Consider the following 16,896-nt stretch of genomic DNA (forward strand, 5'->3'; position numbering starts at 1 on the left):
AACAGCAGGGTGGCTTAACATTGATGGGTAAGCTCTGACCCAGTACAGTGATGGAGAGCGGTCTGCTTTTATTGTTTTTTATTCTTCACATATGAGAAAGGAAACAGACGTGAGACTGAGACCTCAGAACAGTTTGTAGATCTTCTTAGAGCCTTGCAGTATGATGTACCGCCACAAGGTGGCACCCATGAGCTGTGATAGGTTTCTGCTGCCTGTGGCTGACGTCAATGCAGGGAGGCCGGGCGTCGTGGCTCCGTGTGATGACGTCATCATCCTGGGTCTCTGTGCACATGTGCGGGGCACCAGCTGAGCCTCAGTGACAGCTACTGCCACTCCAGAGCGGAGATCATGCTGCAGCCCCTCAGAGCGGCGCTCCACAGCAGTGTGCACAGGAGCTGCTGCAGAGCGTTCTCCGTGTCTGCACGTTCCTACAACTCTGGGCGCAAGGTAAAACCCCGCTATAACGCGAGCCACCCTCATCTCGCCCCTTGCTATCGGTTCCTTTAACCTGTTCACGTCTGCACACATCTGTGTCATGCCCTGGCTGTATCTGTGCTGTTCCCCTGTGCAGTATACGGTGGAGGATGGCGCTGCGGCTGGCGTATTAGGGCGCTCCGACCGCCGGCAGCTGTTTTTTTTGCCCTCTTGATCTGACTGATCAAACTCAACCGTGGGTCTGTTATAAAAACACGAAAAACCTCTCGGCTGCCCCCCGACCATAGGTAGTAATGGCAACAGAATTTATTTCCCATGGCTCATAAATGGCTGAGAATTGGATCCAATACACTGGTTACATTTTTGGCTCCCCGGATTTGCTGCTAGCGCCATGTTCTGAAGCCGTGTGCATGGCCCACCGCACCTTCCACCATTTGTTACCTCTGTGATATAGATGTTTCCTTTCCCTCCCAGAAGCCGTGGTGGTGGGGGAGCATGAAGAAGCCTCGGAGTGGTATGGGGGCCATTATGGCGCCATATTACACATCGAGGAGCCGTACTGCGGCCTCAGCTATTTCCATCTTTCTGCTTTAGGGCCTTGTTCTCGGTGTATATGATAAGAATGAGGATGAAAGTCTCCCCCTGAGCCGGGCCGCAGACAGGTTCGACAATGCTGTTTCAGGAAAACTGCGACTTCAGCTGACAAGGTAGAAATCCAATGTTATCCGTGTATAACGCAGACTGTTCCCACCCCATCGCCCCCATAGTAATCCATGGCCTTCCTTTACAGGTCCGGGCCTGCACTGAAGAAGGGGAAGACGCGAGTGTTTTATGGTTTGCATGAGGCACGTTCTCATTATTACTATGTGATGTGTAATTATCTGGTAATATAGCGGGAAAGATGAATGAGTATTATGAGGGTCCCGCTGTTTTGTGTATAAAGCCTTTATGCAGCCCTATGTGTCGCCATGGCTACACCCTGTCCTATAGTTGTGTATTACCCCTGTCCATCTGCTGCCATTTTTTGTATATAGGTCAGGGGAAGGACGGGGTGTAGACAGCACTTATATGTGGGTTTACATTCTGCCGTATCATTACTATGTCAGGGTTGAGCAGGGTGGATTTGATTTAAATCTAACTGATTTAAATCACGATTTAAATCACGATTTAAATCACTAGTCAGTAAGGCTTGATTTAAATCAGTGATTTAAATCAAAGTTTCTACCTAAACTAGTTCTTGCTACTTTAACATGCAAGTAGATGAAGATTTTTAGAATCACTTTTTATATTACTTTTTTCTCCCCAGTTTAATGGGTTAATCATTCATATTTGGACACCACTGTTCTGTTGTACTTAGGAAGGAGAAAAATAATCCTGACCTTAATAACAATTTAAATAGATTTATTCAACTGAAACAATAACAACATTACAGCATAAGTTATTTGCTTACACAAACATCCATGTTTGTTAACTAATTTGGCTAAACAAAATATATATATATTTTAAGAAACTTAGACTGTCAGCCCAGCCGACACATGAAAAACTTAAATACTACTGTCCCTGCTGTCCTCTGTAGCTCACTTGTCGTCATCTTCATCATCATCTTCTTCTTTGTTCCTATTCATAATCTGGAAAAGAAAAACAAGCTTTCCTGCTTTATTGGGTCCCAACTGATTTCTCAATTTAGAATGAATGAGTCCAAAGGAAGAGAATATTCTTTCAACGCCTGCAGAAGAAGCTACTGCTGTTAAAAGTGAAATCATTACTTGAACAGTCTCTAAATCCAAGCGCTTAAGTGACTTCCACCAGTTTACTGGTGTGACCTTCCTTAAAATATCTTCAGCAAACATATATTTCTTGAATGGTTCCCCCTTAGCTCTGAAGTTTATTATAGTTGGCATTAAAGATGGATGATTGCTGGATACCCATGTCATAGCTAACTCCTCTTCCTCAGCACTTAGGTTTTGACCCTGATATTGGATATTGACAATATTTGCCAAAAAATGAGCTGGAGTCAGTGCTTGTCCCATTCGTTTGTTTACTGCTTGTAATTTAATTCTGTCCATGTGTAGTTCTGTTTTTAAGTGTTCACTCAGTTCCTTCCAAATTTCAACAGCATCCACAATAAAACAGCTATTTTTCTGTATTTTGTTTAAAGCTTGAGAGATGGGTTTCAGGAAGCTCAGCATATGTTCAACATTTCCCTTAAGCCCAATGTTGAGGATTTTGGCCGTGACAGTGCCATCTATTTTATCTCGATTTTCTTCACAAAGTGTCATCAGAATAGGCCAGTTTTTGATATACTGCTCAAAACAGTCCACCACAGAGTTCCATCTAACATCTTGTGGGAGCGTTAGCTTGGTTCCACCCATCCTTTTCAGAGCTGCTGCAGCAAAATGATTATTACGGAAGTATTTAGCAATTTCAACAACATTAGCCTTTATTTCTGGAACACTTAAGTCTTTGGCTAAGAGGTGCAGCAAATGAGCACTGCAACCATATGTTATTAGCAGCTTTGTATTCCCTCCCTGCTCTTCTAAATCTCTTCTCATCTTGGATACGTTTGCAGCATTGTCAGTGACCAAACTGCGTACTAGACATTTGAATTTTTGTTCACATGTCGTTATAGCTTTTACTGCCACTTCTTGTAAGTATTCTGCTGTGTGTGCATTTCCTGACTTATCAGTTGTTTGTGCAAGGAAGACTTTACCTTCTTCTGTTGTTATACAAGCACATACAATAGGATCATTGTGGACATTACTCCACCCATCAATACTTAGGTTAACAATTTTACCCTCCAGAGCTGTTGCACATTGCTCTATTTCTCTGTCATGCACTTGATCCAGCAGTTTCCCTGCAACATCAGCTCTGCTGGGTGGACTGTATCCTGGTCTCAGTGACTGAACCATATTAATGAAATGTGGGTTCTCAGTCAGACGGAAAGAAGAGTTCGTTGCATAAATAAACTGGGCAATTTTTTCATCAATCAACTCTTTTTCTAATCTGCTAGTTCTTATCACAAACCTATCTATGGTGGTTCCAGGAGGTAAAGGTTTTGTCTTCCTTTTGGGTGATGGTGATATGTGGCTGTGGGTGTCTGATGATGCTGCTGCTAATGAAGCACTATCCTGGATGGATAACTCTGAAACTGTAGAACAGGATGATGGTGATCTTGGAGGTGGATAGTTTCCAGAATCCATGAATTCCCCTAAACAAAAAAAGTCAATGCTGTTATTTTATTGTTTATACAATTTCTGCTTATTGTACACAACACATCACTGCCCCTGCCCCAAAAGGAATATTTGTTTTTCTTCATAACTGTACCAAATGACAGTAACATGCAGTAATAAGAAATATAATTTTTCTCACACATGACAGTTCAGTCTTTAGAAATAGGATTCAATAAAAATGTTTACCAACCTGAAGATCCTGCCTGTTCAGAAGTGTTTCTTTGGTCATCTTCATCACCGCACTTCTCATGATGTTGCCTCATTCGCGCCACCAGGCCTTGCATCTCTTTGTTGCATCGTTTGCATTTTGCACGCATGCCTGCCTTACCGATAGGCGAAGGAGCTTCATTAAAATATTCCCAAACTGGGTCTCTTTTACGGCCTGCTGCCATTATAAGGAAAGAATGTAATAAACCTCAGATCGTACACACAAACAGATCCAGACTTGTCTGTCTGTGGCTATGCTGCAGTATTGTGCTCAAAGTTTCACTTTCATTTTCTTGTCTGCTTGCCCTTCCTCCTCCTCACACTTAGATTCACATTCTTCTTGTGTTGTGCAGATCTATTCCACTCCAAACAATCAGAAACATATTGTCTAACTTCTTGGACTTGGCACTGAAGGGGTTGATTCTGTATTCATAGGTTTGTAGAACAATAGGATTAAGGTCTTTTTCTCAACTCTGTTCATGTTGTAACATTTTTGCCGTGAAGAAGAGGCTGGGACCTCTGTGCCCCTCGCCACGACGCTCAGTATGATGTGCCCCTCGCCACGACGCTCAGTATGATGTGCCCCTCGCCACGACGCTCAGTATGATGTGCCCCTCGCCACGACGCTCAGTATGATGTGCCCCTCGCCACGACGCTCAGTATGATGTGCCCCTCGCCACGACGCTCAGTATGATGTGCCCCTCGCCACGACGCTCAGTATGATGTGCCCCTCACCAACACGCTCAGTATGATGTGCCCCTCACCAACACGCTCAGTATGATGTGCCCCTCACCAACACGCTCAGTATGATGTGCCCCTCACCAACACGCTCAGTATGATGTGCCCCTCGCCACCATGCCCCTCTCCAACACGCACAGTATGATGTGCCCCTCACAGCTCTCCCCGACGCAGAGCATATGGGACCCCACAGCCCTTCCCCCCACAAGCAGTTTGATGGCCTCACACAGCATGATGGAGCCCTCCCTCCCACAGCATGGGGGATCCCACAAACCTTTTCAACACACAGCGAGAGGGACCCTAAAGCACTGTCCTCCAAACACCGTGTGATGGCTTCCTCATAGTACAGCATGATGGATCCCCCAACCCTCCCCCACACAAAGTATGATGCCTCCCAGACTTCCCTCACTCACAAGTGAATGACTACTCGCCTCGCCTTGTTTCTCCCATGTGCTTTGCTGTAAGTACTGAGGCTCAGTAACAGACATCTAGTAATGTCATCTTGCCCGCTGCGCTGTCTCATTCTGACTGGTGGAGGAGGGAGCTGACTCTTGCCTGTTCGACCGTTGTGTTCAGCAGTATCTACACTCTGAGGATGCAGATAGTGTTATACTGTACTTGTGATGCTATGCCATACCAGGCCCCTCACCCTGCCACCCCCAACTCCTGGGCGGTACTCCGCTGATTCCATGCCTTTGGCTGTTCCAGTCCACACGAAACCGCCAAAGGGCTGCATGTGACCCACAGGCCGGCCACAGTTTGTCCTAAGTGAATGTACACTATGGCGGTGTCCTGACCACATTTTATCTCGGCATTTGATGGGTCTGACCTATTTCTACGTACAATTGTACCCATGAGCTGTGAACAGAATTTCACCCCGTCATTAACAGGTCTCTTTCAATGGCAGGATTTCCCCAGTGTGGTGACGGTGGGGTTGGGGAAGCAGTCGCCAGGTGTCCACCAGCAGGAGCTCTGGAATGAAAGCAAGGAGAACATTAGGGCTGCGGTATCAGGTAACTTAGTGTGACCGGTCGTGGCTGTGGTTACCGCTGACCTTTGTATTTTTGGCAGTGATTCTCTTAATACTTCAGTAGTGAACTAAAAGGAAAATGTACATCAGCTTATTAGTTAAAGGGAATGGCTAGACTTAGTCTTGTCACATTCTTGACACGTTTTTTTTTTTTTTGGAAGTGCATTGAGCAGCAAGGTGGTGTGCTGGTAAAAGGGGGGAAAAAAAAAAAAAAAAAAATCTTTTAAATCTTCTGCCTCAGCGAGTGTGAACGAGCAGAGTGTGACCTGAGCGTATGTGCGAACTGTGGTATGTGTGTGACTTGAGATTCAGTGAAGAGGTGTTTGGAAAACCTATAACAAATACCTGTGTGAGTTGCTGAATTGTAGGTTGCTGAGTGCTTTCTACCTGTCCAATTTTTGGGGGGCTTGGGGGCTTGTTTAACCTATTTTTTTTTTTTTCTCTCTCTAATCTTTAATCTCTTATTTTACTATCTGTGTTTTTAAGGGTTAACTATATTGAATTTAAATCTTGATGTGTAACTATATTCACAAGGGGTTAATTAAGGGTGGGAGTTCATACAGTAATTAAGGGTTTATAAGGGGCAGCTGGTTGGGGCTTAACTCCTTTTGGAAGTGCATTGAGCAGCAAGGTGGTGTTCTGGTAAAAGGGGGGGAAAAAAAAAAAATTCTTTTAAATCTTCTGCCTGAGCGAGTGTGAACGAGCTGAGTGTGACATGAGCGTAAGTGCGAACTGTGGTAAGTGTGTGACTTGAGATTCAGTGACTTTGGATTCAGGGAGTTTCCAAGGGAGGTATTACTGAATTGCTGTTATATTTTATTAATACTTTTTATTTATTTTTGCTTATCGTATTGTCTTTTGCAATCCCCATTAGGATGTGCTCCACTATTGCCAATGCCATCCAGTGCACGTCTTGCCGCATGTATGAAATCCTTGAACAGCCGGTCGAGGGTGCATACTGCTGTGCGAGATGTGAGCACGTTGTGCATTTGGAAGCCCAGATTCTGGATCTAAATGTGCAGCTGGCAACACTGAGATCCATAGACAATCTGGAAAGGAGTCTTCTGCTCACTGAGCAGACGCTCAATGGGATAGATGAGGGGGGATGCTAGGTTGGAGCTGCAGGACAATGAAGCAGCTAGCTGGGTGACAGTTAGAAGGCGGGGTAGAGGGAAGAGCACCAGGGAGGCTAGTCCTGATCTGGCACACCCCAATAAGTTTGCTAAGTTGGCAGATGAGGGGAGTGTTAGTGCAGGAGTAGCACTGCTGCAGCAAGGCATGTCCTCTGAAAGCCGGAGGAGTGTCTGCTCCAGTAAGGGGGGAAATAGGAGAGCAGGGCAGGCCAGACAGGTTCTGGTAGTGGGAGACTCAATTATTAGGGGAACAGATAGGGCAATCTGTCACAAAGACAGGGATCGTCGAACGGTGTGCTGCCTACCTGGCGCTCGAGTCCGACACATCGCTGATCGGGTTGACAGATTACTGGGAGGGGCTGGTGAGGATCCAGCGGTCATGGTGCACATTGGCACAAATGACAAAGTTAGAGGTAGGTGGAAGGTCCTTAAAGATGATTTCAGGGAATTAGGCTGTAAGCTTAAAGCAAGGACCTCCAAGGTGGTATTTTCGGAAATACTTCCTGTACCACGTGCCACACCAGAGAGGCAACGGGAGATTAGGGAGGTTAATAAGTGGCTCAGGAATTGGTGTAGGAAGGAGGGGTTTGGGTTCCTGCAGAACTGGGCCGACTTCTCCGTTGGCTACAGGTTCTATGCTAGGGACGGGCTGCACCTCAATGGGGAGGGTGCAGCTGTGCTGGGGGAGAAAATGGCTAGAAGGTTGGAGGAGTGTTTAAACTAGGGACGGGGGGGAGGGTATTCCTTTTATAGGAGGGGAAGACAGTGCAGATAGAGACCTGGGCACAAATAATGAAGGTGGGGGTGGCATGGGGGGTGGGGTTAGAACAGTTAATAATTTAAGAAAGAATAGAGGTACATAGAGATACATAAAGTGCATGTATACTAATGCCAGAAGCCTCACCAACAAGATGGAGGAATTGGAGTTAATGTTGTTGGAGCATAATTATGACATGGTGGGGATATCTGAGACATGGCTGGACGAGAGCCATGACTGGGCGGTTAATGTACAGGGCTATAGTCTGTTCAGAAATGACCGTACTAATAAACGAGGGGGAGGCGTGTGTTTATATGTAAAATCATCCTTAAAACCCATCCTGCGTGATAATATATATGAATCTAATGAAAATGTAGAGTCCCTGTGGGTAGAGATAAGGGGAGGGGGGAAAAATAATAAATTACTGATAGGGGTTTGTTATAAGTCTCCAAAAATAATGGAAGCAACAGAGAATATCCTCATAAAGCAAATAGATGAAGCTGCGACTCAAGGAGAAGTCATTATTATGGGGGACTTCAACTACCCTGAAATACATTGGGGAACCGAAACCTGCAGTTCCGGCAAAGGTAATAGGTTTCTGACAACTATGAGAGACAATTACCTTTCACAGCTGGTTCAGGACCCAACAAGAGGGGGGGCACTGCTAGACCTAATATTATCCAACAGGCCAGACCGCATATCAAATGTAAGGGTTGGGGGTCACTTGGGTAATAGTGATCACAAATTAATAAGTTTTCATGTATCCTTTAATAAGATGTGTAGTAGAGGGGTTACAAGGACACTAAACTTCAGGAAGGCAAATTTCCAACGGATGAGAGATGATCTTGGTGCAATTAACTGGGACGATATCCTGAGACATAAAAATACACCAAGAAAATGGGAGACGTTTATTAGCATCCTGAATAGGACCTGTGCACAATATATACCGTATGGGAATAAACATGCTAGAAATAGGAGGAAACCACTATGGCTAAATAGAGCTGTAAGGGGCGCAATAAGAGATAAAAATAAAGCATTTAAAGAATTAAAGCAAATAGGTAGTGATGAGGCATTAACTAAATACAGAAGATTAAAAAAATTCTGTAAAAAGCAAATCAAAACAGCAAAGATTGAGACAGAGAGACTCATTGCCAGAGAAAGTATAAATAATCCCAAAATATTCTTTAACTACATAAATAGTAAGAAGCTAAAAAATGATAGTGTTGGTCCCCTTAAAAATAGTCTGGGTGAAATGGTGGAGGAGGATGAGGAAAAAGCCAATATGCTAAATAACTTTTTTTTGACAGTGTTTACACAAGAAAATCCCATGACGGATAACATGATCAGGGATAAAAATTCTCCATTAAATGTCACCTGCTTAACCCAGCAGGAAGTACGGCGGCGTCTAAAAATCACTAAAATTGACAAATCCCTGGGCCCGGATGGGATACACCCCCGAGTACTGCAGGAATTAAGCACAGTCATAGACAGACCATTATTTTTAATCTTTAAAGATTCCATAATAACAGGGTCTGTACCAGAGGACTGGCGTATAGCAAATGTGGTGCCAATATTCAAAAAGGGGACAAAAACTGAACTTGGAAATTATAGGCCAGTAAGTTTAACCTCAACTGTGGGTAAAATCCTGGTGGGTTTTCTAAGAGATACTATACTGGAGTATCTGGAGAAGAATAAACTTATGACCCAATATCAACATGGGTTTACAAGGGACCGTTCCTGTCAGACTAATCTGATAAGCTTTTATGAAGAGGTAAGTTCCGGACTGGACCAAGGGAATGCAGTGGACGTGGTGTACATGGACTTTTCAAAAGCTTTTGATACGGTGCCACACAAAAGGTTGATACATAAAATGAGAACAATGGGGATAGGGGAAAATATGTGTAGGTGGGTTAAGAGCTGGCTCAGGGATAGGAAACAAAGGGTGGTTATTAATGGAGCACACTCGGACTGGGTCACGGTTAGCAGTGGGGTACCACAGGGGTCAGTTTTGGGCCCGCTTCTTTTTAACATATTTATTAATGACCTTGTAAGGGGCATATAGAGTAGAATTTCAATATTTGCAGATGACACTAAACTCTGCAGGGTAATCAATACAGAGGAGGACAATTTTATATTACAGGAGGATTTATGTAAACTAGAAGCTTGGGCTGATAAATGGCAAATGAGCTTTAATGGGGATAAATGTAAGGTCATGCACTTGGGTAGAACGAACAAGATGTATAATTATGTGCTTAATTGTAAAACACTGGGTAAAACAGTCACTGAAAAAGACCTGGGTGTATGGGTGGACGACAAACTCACATTTAGTGGCCAGTGTCAGGCAGCTGCTGCAAAGGCAAATAAAATAATGGGATGCATTAAAAGAGGCATAGATGCTCATGAGGAGAACATAATTGTACCTCTATATAAGTCACTAGTGCGACCACACTTAGAATACTGTGTACAGTTCTGGTCTCCGGTGTATAAGAAAGACATAGCTGAACTGGAGCGGGTGCAGAGAAGAGCGACCAAGGTTATTAGGGAACTGGGGGGGTCTGCAATACCAAGACAGGTTATTACACTTGGGGTTATTTAGTTTGGAGAATCGAAGGCTTAGGGGTGATCTTATTACAATGTATAAATATATGCGGGGACAATACAAAGACCTTTCTAATGATCTTTTTACTCTTAGACCTGTGACGGGGACAAGGGGGCATCCTCTACGTCTGGAGGAAAGAAGGTTTAAGCATACTCACAGACGCGGATTCTTTACTGTACGAGCAGTGAGACTGTGGAACTCTCTGCCATATGATGTTGTAATGAGTGATTCCCTACTAAAATTTAAGAGGGGACTGGATGCCTTTCTTGAAAAGTATAATATTACAGGGTATATACACTAGTTTCCTTAGTGTTGCGTTGATCCAGGGAGCTAGTCTGATTGCCGTATGTGGAGTCGGGAAGGAATTTTTTTCCCCAATATGAAGCTCACTGTTTGCCACATGGGGTTTTTTTGCCTTCCTCTGGATCAACATGTTAGGGCAAGTTAGGATAGGATATGGGTTGAACTAGATGGACTTAAAGTCTCCCTTCAACCTTAATTACTATGTTACATCTGACACCCAGCAAATATTCTGCTTGGTCCTCCTTTTCTAATTAAGGGCTATTCACCTTTTGGGAACTTTTTTTTCCCCTCTCACGTGAAAATATCTGGGGCTAAAAAATCATTTTGAAATAGGTTTCATTAAAAGTTTTTCACCCTTTGACTTCTGAAGCCTCGGAGTTGCAAGGCCTATTGCTTGCAGCCGGATGAGTTAACTGAGAATCTATCAGTGAGCTTGGTCTGAATGAATTCTTTGAAAATTCTTGGAGAACAGGAGAAGTCCCAGAAGACTGGAGAAGAGCAAATGTTGTTCCTATCTTCAAAAAGGGGAAGAAGGTGGACCCAGGCAACTATAGGCCGGTGAGTCTGACTTCTATACCAGGAAAGATCTTTGAACAAATTATTAAACAACATGTATGTCAGTACCTGGAAAAGAATGAAGTGATTAAACAGAGTCAGCATGGGTTTGTAACTAATAAGTCATGTCAGACTAACTTAATTTCCTTCTATGATGGAATCACTGATTGGGTGGATCAAGGAAATGCTGTAGATATAGTATATCTTGACTTCAGCAAAGCATTTGACAAAGTATCTCATACAATCCTTATTGAAAAAATGACTAAGTATGGAATGGACAAGGCAACTGTTAGGTGGATTCATAACTGGCTTAGTGATCGGACCCAAAGAGTGGTCGTAAATGGCTGCACATCCAGTTGGAAGAATGTCTCAAGTGGGGTACCACAGGGCTCTGTCCTGGGTCCTGTATTGTTCAACATCTTTATCAACGATTTAGATGAAGGAATTGAGGGTAAACTGATTAAATTTGCTGATGACACAAAGCTAGGAGGGATAGCTAATACTAGAGAAGAGAGAGAGGATTCAAAAAGATATAAATAAACTGGAGCAGTGGGCAGCAACTAACAAAATGGTTTTTAACAGGGAAAAATGCAAAGTACTACATCTGGGCAATAAAAATGAAAAAAGCATATACAGAATGGGAGGAATAGGGCTAAGCAACAGCACATGTGAAAAAGACTTGGGTATACTAATAGATCACAGACTGAATATGAGTCAACAGTGTGATGCAGCAGCAAAAAAGGCAAATGCAATTCTAGGATGTATTAACAGAAGCATACAGTCTAGATCACGTGAAGTCATTATTGCCCTCTACTCCTCTTTGGTCAGACCTCATCTGGAATATTGTGTCCAGTTTTGGGCACCACATTTTAAAAAAGACATCAACAAACTGGAGCAAGTTCAGAAAAGAGCAACCAGAATGGTGACCGGTCTGCAAACCCTGTCTTATGAGGAAAGGTTGCAGGATTTGGGAATGTTTAGTTTGCAAAAGAGTAGACGGAGAGGAGACTTAATAGCTGTCTACAAATATCTCAAGGGCTGTCACATTGTAGAAGGATCAACTTTATCCTCATTTGCACAAGGAAAGACTAGAAGCAATGGGATGAAACTGAATGGGAGGAGACACAGATTAGATATTAGAAAAAACTTTTTGACAGAGTGATCAATGAGTGGAACAGGCTGCCACGAGAAGTGGTGAGTTCTCCTTCAATGGAAGTCTTCAAACAGAGGCTGGACAGACATCTGACTGGGATGATTTAGCGAATCCTGCTTTGAGCAGGGGGTTGGACCAGATGGCCCAGGAGGTCCCTTCCAACGCTACGAATCTATGATTCTATGAATTCGTAACTTTTCTGAGTTTCACTCATCTGATCTATAACCACAGACCACATCGAAATGTGAGAAAACCTAAGAGCCTGGAAAAGCTAAACTGTGCACAATGTTTAATTAAAAAAAGCAATGTAAAAAATTATATTTTCTGCTCCAAATACATGTTTCTAAGCAAAAAAAAAAAAATCCTATATCTGTTGCCGGTGTATGCAGCCAGAATTGACTATTGTTGATGCTGTAAATGGACCCATTTCTCATCCTGCTGCTTTATTTTTCTGTGTTATTGTGATTAATTATGGCAAATAACTACAAATGTGAATAAAACCCCATTACACATTACTCTAAGGCTAATTTCACATTAGGCTACTTTCACACATCAGGTTTTCGGCGTCAGGCGCGATCCGGCGTTGTGCCGGAGCGCCGGATCGGGCAAATATTTCATAAAACCGGATGTGACGGATCCGTTTTTCTGCCGGATCCGTCTTGTTCTTGACAGACAAAACCGGATCCGTCTCATCCGGTTCATCCGTTTTTCGATCCGTTTTTCGACGGATTACGCCGGATCCGGTTTTTAAAAACACCCCTTGTGGCCTTCCGAACGGGATTGGATACTGGAAAACTATATATAGCGTGTTCCTACAGCCCTTCTTTGACAGGTTGTAGAGGAGAAAGTGCAGGTTGGAGAGAAGAGCAAGTTACTGGCGAAGATGGATGTTGTCATTGGAAATATTTTGAAGAATTTGGCGGATTTTATAGCGGAGGCGAATCGTTTGAGGGTGATTGTTCTGGAGAAGGAGAGAGCGAGACAGCAGCGCATCAGGCATCGTAGACGACGTTTGTGGATCCACCCCATCACAGCCAAGAGAATGACGCGTGGGGTCTATTCTACACTCTGCATGGACCTTCGACGAAACCCGGATAAATTTTTTGGATATGTTCGGATGAAAATGGAGAATTTTGATTACTTGGTGGAGCGCATTGCACACCTCATAAGAAAAGCAGACACCTATTGCCGCTTCTCTGTTTCACCCGCAGAGCGTCTGATGGTGACTTTAAGGTAAGCCACATTTATTGGATGTGATCGCATCAGAGCACACTTTCACTGCAATCTTGTTGGTGGTAGTTTGTATCTCCAAGTGTTATAGCTGAGTTTTGGTATGTAATGCTGTGATTTAAAACTAATTGATTGTTTTTTAATTCTTCACAGATTTCTTGCAATTGGAGAATCCCTTTTGTCACTGCATTTCCAGTACAGACTCGGGATTTCCACCATATCTGGAATAATGAAGTACACATGCCGTGCACTGTGGGACTCCTTAGCTGAAGAGTTTTTACCAGAGCCAACAACAGAGAGGTGGATTGAAATTTCAGAAAAGTTTCAACAGATATGTCAGTTTCCCAACTGCTTGGGCGCTGTGGACGGGAAACATATCCGCATTGTAAAGCCAGCCGGATCGGGATCGGAATATTTCAATTACAAGAAATATTTTTCAATTGTCCTCATGGCCATCGCTGACGCGGAATACAAATTTATTGCTGTTGATATTGGGGCCTATGGCCGCTCCAATGACTCTCAAGTTTTCAAACTGTCTGCCATGGGGCGTAAACTGTATGGAAACACCTTCCAGTTCCCACCACCTAGACCGCTGCCGCAAACATCTGGTCCACCTATGCCATTTGTCTGTATAGGGAATGAAGCCTTCCAGCTGTAAGAACACCTTTTGAAACCGTACGGTAGCAGAGGATTGTCAAGAACAAAACGCATTTTTAATTACCGCCTAACAAGAGCAAGAAGAATGGTTGAATGTACCTTTGGTTTTCTGACAGCCAAATGGCGGGTCCTATTGACTGCGATCAACCTCAAGACAGAAACTGTGGACGAGGTGATCAAAGCGTGCGTGGTACTCCACAATTTTGTTATCTGCAAGGAACCCATTTCCATTGAGGACACCTCTGAAGAAGCCACCTTGCAAGATTACCATGACATTACCACTAGAAGTTCTGTGACGGTTTCAGTAATGAGGGACAATTTTGCACTATACTTTGTCACCTCAAGGCAGAGTACACTGGCAGGATGACAGAGTGTGAAAGATTTGTGCCCTTAACCAAAATTGTGTACCTTCTGTACCAACAGTATATACCTTTGCCAACCAAAGTTGGCTATCTTGTCATGGTCTTACTATTTTTAGCTTTAGGCCACAGGTGTGTACCTGGTTGTGTTTTATGCAAAGTATTTCACCTTTTAACAAAAGTTGTGTACATTGTTAGGAAATCACCAACAATAAACACAACTTTTTAGGTGAAATACTTTGCTTCAAACACAACCAGGAACACAACTGTGGCAAAAAGCTAAAATTTACCCACAGTTATATACCTAGTTTTGAATACCTTTTTACCTTTTAAATACCCTGTATTTAACCTTTTTGGCCGCAGAAAGAAATGACAGATAACCAGTGTAAAATAATTTAACTTTTATTGAAAAATGTTTTTTATAGTAAACTGTTTTTAAATTTTAATAAACTTTTTTAATAAAGCTTTGAAACCATAAAACTGGTCATTTTTATTAAAATACACATATTATAAATCTGTGTAGTGTGGGGTGGAAATACTGCTGGAGGGGCTGCGGGACACTTCGACACTGGGAGTGTGGAGAGAGGACTGGGATCGTGGTGGGGAAGGAACAGTTAGAGGTGAAGGTGTGGAAAAAGCTACAGAATGGGTGGACATGTGGGAGGCAGAAGAGGTGGTGGGTGGTGGAGTGGAGGGTTGGGCAGGGACTGTAGGAGCAGATGATGTTGATGGCAAGTTGTATGGGGAAGGAGTTTGGTATGGGGCAGGTTGCTGGAAGTGGGGAGGTTGCTGGTACTGGGGAGGTGGATGGTATGTAATAGGAGGGGGAGGATGGAAAGTGGCTGGAGGGGGTGCAGGTGGAGGAACTACTGGGGTGGGAGGAGGAGGTTGGGAGGTAACGTGCTGGAGAGCACCGTGGCATGAATGCATTACATGCATCTGCTGGGTAGGAGATAGCGTTTCCATGCGCTCCACAACAGACCTGAAAAAGGTGTGGTTTGGCGAAGATCTTGCTTCTGAATGCATGGTTTGCAGAAGTGTCTTCACCTCCAGAATGCTGGAGTTGATCTGCTGAAAGCCTGAGGAGATTTGCTCTGACAAGACTTTTAGACAGTTCTGGAAAGATTCATTCAGATGCAAGAACTCTGGCGCATAAGTCTTTTCCTGACCCCTCTGCCGCTGCCGCCCAGTACCCGCAGGTGTACTAGAGGTGGCAGGGGCAGAAGGGTGGGGTAAAGGGAAAGCGATCTCCTCACCAGCAGCTTCATGTAATGTAGGCGGCCACGATGCTCCTGTGCTGGTGGATGGGACAGAGGGGTCGAATGTGTTGGAAGGCTGTGAAGGTGCAGATGTACCGGGGCGGTCGAAGTGTCCCTCGGTGCCGGTCTCCTCAGGGATCGCCTCAGAAGGGTCCAACCGTGCAGGCTCCCGAGTGCTGCTCACCGTGCTGTGGAATAAAGAGAAAAAAAAACAATTAAAATAGTGACATGGTATGGCCCTGGCTGAAAAAAAATTGTTACATCTAAACATTTTTTTTTCACATGTGGTGTGTAATATTTACCTTCTGGTGACCATTGTATCCTGGAGGAACGACAGGGCTTGTGCGTACTTGTACTTGCTCCTGCGTCCTCCAGATCCACTCGGGGCCCGCATCTCTTTATTGAACTCCTTCTTGAAACGATCCCTCACAGACCGCCACCGCTTCACAATTCTGTCCCCTGAAACGAGAAAGGACAAAGTGGTTAGTATACAACATCAGTGTTTCCCAAACTCCAGTCCTCATGGTCCCCAGGGGTCATGTTTTCAGGATTTCCATAGTAAATAGAAATCCTGAACACATGATCCGTGGGGACCACGAGGACTGTTGTTCGGGAAACACTGGTTTACATCAAGCAACCGGTACTGTATATACTTACGCTCTTTAATCTGGGCCCGAGCATCGAGGTCCTCCCAGCGGTCCACAAGGAGCGAACAGATTTCCTCCCAGAGTCGTCGGGTAACGATCAGGTCAGCGTGGCGTCGGTCAGCCATATTCCAGAGCGGCTCCCTTTCTCTGACGAGATCGATGAGGTGGTCCACATCGATTCCTCTATCCTCACCGTCAGAGTCGGGACCACGCTGTGAAGGCTGTTAAAGAAAAAGACAAAAATAACATAATTGGCCTCCACAAAAGAAATGAAATAAAAAGTGCAAAAAAACAAAGCAAAAATATTTATACTTACACGCTGGTGACCGCCGCGTTGCTGTCGCCGACGACCCTGGGAGGCACTGCGAGGACCTCTTGACCGAGCACCAGATTGGGAAGACTAGAGAAGAAAACAAAAAATGTTATTTCTTAGGATGTAGGCATTTGTTTGCTGTGTGTGGTCTGCAGAACATTGTTTTCTATGTGTTGTGTGTAGTGTGATGTTGTGTTTCTGCGTTTGATGCCAAAAACTTACCAATTGTGAGCCCACTCCAGGTGTCTGTCCACCCCTTCCTTCTTCTTCTGGGAGCTCCTCTTCAGCTTG

The 16,896-nt window shown here is 44.1% G+C and overlaps 1 pseudogene; it reads left to right on the plus strand.

Annotated features, from left to right (window-relative positions):
• Positions 1 to 273: 273 nt before the first annotated feature.
• Positions 274 to 16,896, plus strand: part of LOC141088519 (cytosol aminopeptidase-like) — a 42,802-nt pseudogene continuing 26,179 nt past the window's right edge.

Source organism: Dendrobates tinctorius, unplaced genomic scaffold, assembly GCF_039654945.1.
Source record: "Dendrobates tinctorius isolate UK_male_01 unplaced genomic scaffold, ASM3965494v1 ptg000039l, whole genome shotgun sequence".
NCBI lineage: Eukaryota > Metazoa > Chordata > Amphibia > Anura > Dendrobatidae > Dendrobates > Dendrobates tinctorius.